We start from the raw sequence: 6,128 nt of genomic DNA, 5'->3' as shown, positions 1-6,128 counted from the left end.
CAAACCACTTTGTCCTTTCATTCAAAAATGAACGTTTATTGTTTACTTTAGTTGCCAGATACCGCTACTTGAAAAGTAAGCGTCGAGGAATTTATTACCTTGTCTGTATATGAGGCTGCAGTTGTACATCCGAACAGGGGAAACGGCGTCAAGGGCGCAACAGTTCCCTCCCGACCTGCACCAAGACCGGTTTTGAACGCCCAACCAACTTGGAAAGTCGTCGTGAAGGAGAGTACATGGAAATGTGCCCAGTCATCATTCACTTGGAACATACTGCTGAACAAGTATCTCTCACCCTATGTTTGTGTACACACACACACACACACACACACACACACACACACACACACACACACATATATATATGTTATGCAAGTGTGTGTGTGTGTGCGCGTACGTGCGTGCGTGTGTGTGTGTGTGTGTGTGTGTGTGTGTGTGTGTTCACCTTGGTCTTTGGATCACGTGTTGGACTCGTGATCGACAGCTATTTCCCTCCCGGAAGAGAGCTCAGAGCTCGTATGACCGATCTATGGGTAATGCTATGACCTTACACACACACACACACACACACACACACACACACACACACACACACACACACACACACACACACACACACACACACACACACACACACACACACACACACAACTCCCCGCCCACGAGAGTCAGAGTAACGACCCGAAGCGCAGCGATACCGAAATAATTTCGGCCCTGGACAGGATTCGAACCAAGTACTACGAGCACCACCATGCTGGTAGCCCAGCGCTCTACCAACCGCACCACCGAGTCGTGTGTGTGTGTGTGTGTGTGTGTGTGTGTGTGTGTGTGTGTGTGTGTGTGTGTGTGATTCACCATGGTCTTGGTCACATGCTCCAGCTCGTGATCGACATCCATTACCTTTCTGGATGAGAGGAGAAAGCTTAAATTATCTGTGAGAAAAAGTAGTGTTGAGATACACAAGGGGGAGAGAATGGTAGTGCTTTGGAGGTAAGTCTTAAAGGAGAAAGGGGTAAAGGAAGTGAAGAGCTTTAAGTATATAGGACCACTTGTAGCTGGGAAAAGAGGAGTAGGGGTGGAAGTAAACTTTAAAGTAAAGGAAGCAAATAAAAGTCTTAGAAAAGTGAAAAGTGTAATGAGAAATATGTATCTTGGGATGAATCCAAAAAGCAGACTGTACGAAGGGGTCACAAAGGAGGAGTTTAACTGTGATTCACCCTGGTCTTTGGATCACGTATTGGACTCGTGACCGACAGCTGTTTCCCTACCGGAAGAGAGCTCAGAGCTCGTATGACCGATCTATGGGTAATGCTGTGACCTTACACGCACACTCACACCCAACTCCCCGCCCACGAGAGTTGGAGTAACGACTCGAAGCGCAGCGGTTCTGAAATTATTCCAGCCCTGGACAGTATTCGAACCCGGACCGCCGTAGTGACAGTCGGGGACTCTACCAACCGCGCCACCGAGTCGTATGTTTAAGATGAATTGTTTAAGAAATGTAGTGGCGGTTACGAGGATGGGTAGAGTGTGTAATGAAGAGGTGAGGCGGAGGTTGGGACTGGGAAGAAAACTGATAAATTGATCAGAGAATACTGGGGTGGTATGGGCTTATTGAAAGAACGAGTGAAGGAAGACAAGCAAAATTAGTATGGAAGGCAGAGGTGGACCAAAAAATAAGCTTGATGGGTGTTAAGGGGGACCTTGGGTACAAGAGTAATGTCTGTCGAGCAGGGAAGGGAGAGGGCAAGAGATAGATGTGAGTGGAGAATGGTTGTGAATTGAAAACAAACTGATGTGTCTCGAAGGAGTTTCTTGTCTGCTTTGAATTCTTGAGTGGATAGGTGGGGAGGGCTGCCATGTTACGAAAGCGTAAACCAGTTTTGGCTGTCGGGCCTTGCTGTAGAGGAGCTGTGTCTTGCTACATTGGTTGTGACTCGAATAGTGTGTGTGTGAGGCGGGAGTGATGGACCTTCATCCACAAAGAGATAAGACAAAAGGGACAACAAATAGGTGTTGGAAGGAAGTGGGAATGGCGAAGCGTAGGTGTATGTCTTAGACTGGGCCATCCCATCCCCATTATATGGGAGAAAGGGCCTTTCGTTATAGGTATGTATACATGCATGTATGTATGTCTGTATGTCTGTCTGTCTGTCCGTCTGTATGTATGTATGCATGTATGTATGTCTGTTTGTCTGTCTGTCTGTCTGTCTGTCTGTATGTATGCATGTATGTCTGTTTGTCTGTATGTCTGTCTGTATGTATGTATGTATGTATGTATGTATGTATGTATGTATGTATGTATGTGTGTATGTATGTATGTATGTATGCATGCATGCATGGATGTATGTATGTATGTATGTATGTATGTATGCATGTATGTATGTATGTATGTATGTATGTACGTATGGGGAGGATGGGGAGTGAAAATAGAAAGAAGAGTAAGAGGGTAGAATGAGAGGAGAAAAAGAAGAGGTCTAGTAGGGAGAGGCATTGGGGGAATAGGAGGAGGAGGAAGAATGAGAGAGAGAGAAAGAGGATTATGAAGAGTGGGAGAGGAGGAGGAAGAGGAAGAGGAGGAGGAGAAGGAGGAGGGGGTGGTCATGAGCTAGCCGCTACTGGGTGGGAGGGGGAGGAGGTCAAGGAAAGTGAAAGTGGAGGACTAGGGTTCCAAGGTCGAGGTCTCATTAGGTTCATAGTTTCTGTTTAAAGTATACAATTATGAGCCTTATCGTAGATCAAGAGTTCTTCTTAGCTTAGCCTTTTCGCTTGGGATTTGTTGGGATGGAAGGGAATTTTCTTCTGCTGAATAAAATCGCCTATCGGCAAATAGAGTGAATATAGATATGCTAGTAATATATTTTAGCCTTTCCTTGCGGAGGTAGTGTCCTATAGATGAATAAAATCGCTTGGCTGTAGCTAGAGTAGATATCATAATTGGAAAATGAAGTTAGAAAGATATGTTTGCAATAAGCTCCTGGTTCATTCAGGGGATTGCGGATCAAATAACTTAGTTTTCATCAAATGTTGCATGTTTTTGACGATATTCTTATTTATCAACGCTCTCTGATATTGCCTTGGGTATATCTGTGCCTTTCTTCCAGAAGCGGGTAGGTCGTAAATGGACCTGGAGAAGTCCAAATGGAACAACAAAGAACGAAGTAGACTTTATATTAGGAGATGAGAGCAAAAGCGTTAGCAATGTTACGGTCATAAATAAAGTCAATATAGGTAGTGATCATAGAATTTAGGTTGCACAGCTAAATTCAATTTCAGAGCCGAGAGAAATAAACTAGTTTTAAGAAAGAAAATAAGCCTTGCAAAAGTTAAGGATAATAATAAGAAATTTCAGTTAGAAATTAAAAATAGATTCGAAGCTCTAAGAATTAACGAGGACACTGTCGATGGTATGAATTTGAATTTAGTGAATATCATTAAGGAATCGGCAAAGTAGGAAGTACAAAAAATATTAGAGAAAACAAATACTTCAAAGCTACAAGTGACTTAATTAGAAGGAAAAATACCATGCAGGTTAAAAGTAAGAGAGACGAAATAGAAAGAATAGAATACAAGCTTATCAACAAAAGGCAGAGATCAGAGAAAAGAAAGAGAAACATGGATGAAATAGAGAAAACTATTCGGAAAGGTAGAATTATTAAAGGGACCGAGTGCAGACATCCTTTAGGAAGACAGAAAATGATATGTTTGAAAGATAGAAATGGAGAAATAATTAAATGTAGAGGTAGAATGGTAAAAAGAGTTGAATAATTTTACCAAGAGGTTTACTCGTTAAAGACCGTAGTTGAGTCAGTAAATTCATCTGTAGACGTTAGTAGTGTACCAGAAATTACAAAGGAAGAAGTACAATTTGCTTTAAAACATGAAACAAGGAAAAACACCTGCAGAAGATGGTATATCGATAGATCTATTGAAAGACATAGGGAAAGAAGTTCATATTAAGTTAGCTCAGTTGTACACCCAGTGTTTATGTCATGAAAACGTTCCTGAATCCTGGTGCAATGCTATAGTTATTTTGCTTCATAAAAAAGGAGACCAGAAGGACCTTAGTAACTATCGACCGATTAGCTTGTTATCAAATTTATATAAACTATTCTCCAAGATCCTTACATATAGACTAAGTCAAGTTTTAGATTGAAACCAACCGAGAGAACAGGCAGGCTTTAGGAGCGGATATTCGACTCTAGACCACTTGCAGCCGATGAACCAACTAATCGAGAAAATGACAGAATACAATATACCTCTCTGTTTAACTTTTGTAGATTACGAGAAGGCCTTTGACTCGGTAGAACAAATAGCAATAATAATCTCGCTATGCAAACAGGGTACAAACGAACAGATCGTAAGGGTTTTTAGAAAAGATCTATGTGAAAGGTACCGCTATAATTCGGCTACATAAAGAGACAGAAAAGATCAAGATCGAGAAAGGAGTAAGGCAAAGCGATACCATTTCACCCCAAATTATTTACAGCTTGTCTGGAAGAGATTTTCAGAAGGCTAAATTGGGAAGAGAAAGGTTTGAAGATTAATGGTGAATATTTAAACCACTTATTAAGATTTGCGGAGGACATTATTCTTATTTCAGAAGAGCAGAAGACTTGCAAGATATGCTGAGTGATCTGAACAAGGAAAATCTCAAAGCAGGTTTAAAAATGAATAAGAGTAAAACCAAAGTAATGTTCAACATAAAAGTTCAAAGTAAAGAGATTATAATCGATGGTGAGAGTCTTGAAGAAGTTGAAGAGTATAATTGTTTAGACCAGATGGTGAAAATAATTAAATATCATGATAATGAAATAAAAAGACGTATTACAATTGGTTGGAAAGTGTTTGGTAAGTATAATAAAATCCTGAGAGGCTCTCTACCTTTATGTTTGAAAGGTAAAGTTTACAATCAATGCATTCTGCCAGCAATAATCTACGGGTGTGAGACTTGGAAACTGACGAAGGCGATGGAAACAAAGCTAAGGACTGCACAGAGGAGAATGGAAAGATCAATGATGGGAATAACGCTGAGAGACCGAAAGAGAGCAGACTAGAGTGAAAGATATTGTGGAGGTGGCAAAAAGAGAGGAAGTAGAATTGGACAGGTAACTTAGTGCGAACGACTGATGAGCGATGGAGCAAATGTATTACTGAGTGGACGCCGCGAGATGGGAAGCGTGGAGAGGGAGACCAGACAGAGGGTGGAGAGACGAGATAGAGATGTTTACAGGAATGCCGTGGCAGAGGTTGGGGCGGTCGTGTGAATCATGGAATGCTATGAAGGAGGCCTTCGTTCAGCAGTGGACTCAGGATGGCTGATTCGATTTGATATCTGTGCAATGCCCTAACATGCATTAGTGCCGTCCAGGGGCAAAGTTATCAGTAACGCACCCCTCTTCCCCCATCACCACTTCCCATTTCCACCATTCCTTACTGCCTGTTATATCTATTGGCTTGCGAAATAATTAAACAGATTTTAAAAACGTTATTTCATGTCCCCATTGCTGAAAGGATATGGGGAAAGTATTTCATATTCTGTCGATTCTAAAGCAAAATTCGTATATTATGGTAAAGTATTTAGGGTTCCTTTGACTTTTTTATTATAATTATTTTGTCAGCCTTGTGGGCGGCATATCCAGACCAGAATTGCCGCCCACCCCCATTAATGTGTCGTTGTTGCAACACGCTGCAACTGCTAGTGTTCCCTAAGTGTACACATCATACTGTGTATAAAATTATTATTCTGTATCGGATTATTATGTATGTCTTTTAGATTACACAGTATGTTTCAAATATTATATGTTGTATGAGGATGACTATTGTATTGTTAAATTTATATATGTATACTGTTATTTGCATACTCTGTTCAAAGATTTAATTATTTTCAATATATTATGTATTTTATCGCGGACGGGCCAATGTTAATTATCCTATAATCAACGATCAAAATCAAAATTTAACTGAGATGAAAGGATTGTAATGTTATCAGTCATAAAGAGAAAATAAATCGTGTACACTCTGTTACTGAGTTATATTATTTCGCCTAAACAGATTATGAGAGGTTCTTCAGGGAAACATCGTAGGACAGATGATTATGATGAATAATCACCAATCTTAGGGCCAAC

The sequence above is a fragment of the Oratosquilla oratoria genome, chromosome 8 (genome assembly GCF_046742065.1).
Source record: "Oratosquilla oratoria isolate Oo_2021 chromosome 8, ASM4674206v1, whole genome shotgun sequence".
Lineage (NCBI taxonomy): Eukaryota > Metazoa > Arthropoda > Malacostraca > Stomatopoda > Squillidae > Oratosquilla > Oratosquilla oratoria.
The sequence above is the reverse complement of the archived record's forward strand: the minus strand, read 5'-3'. Positions refer to the sequence as shown.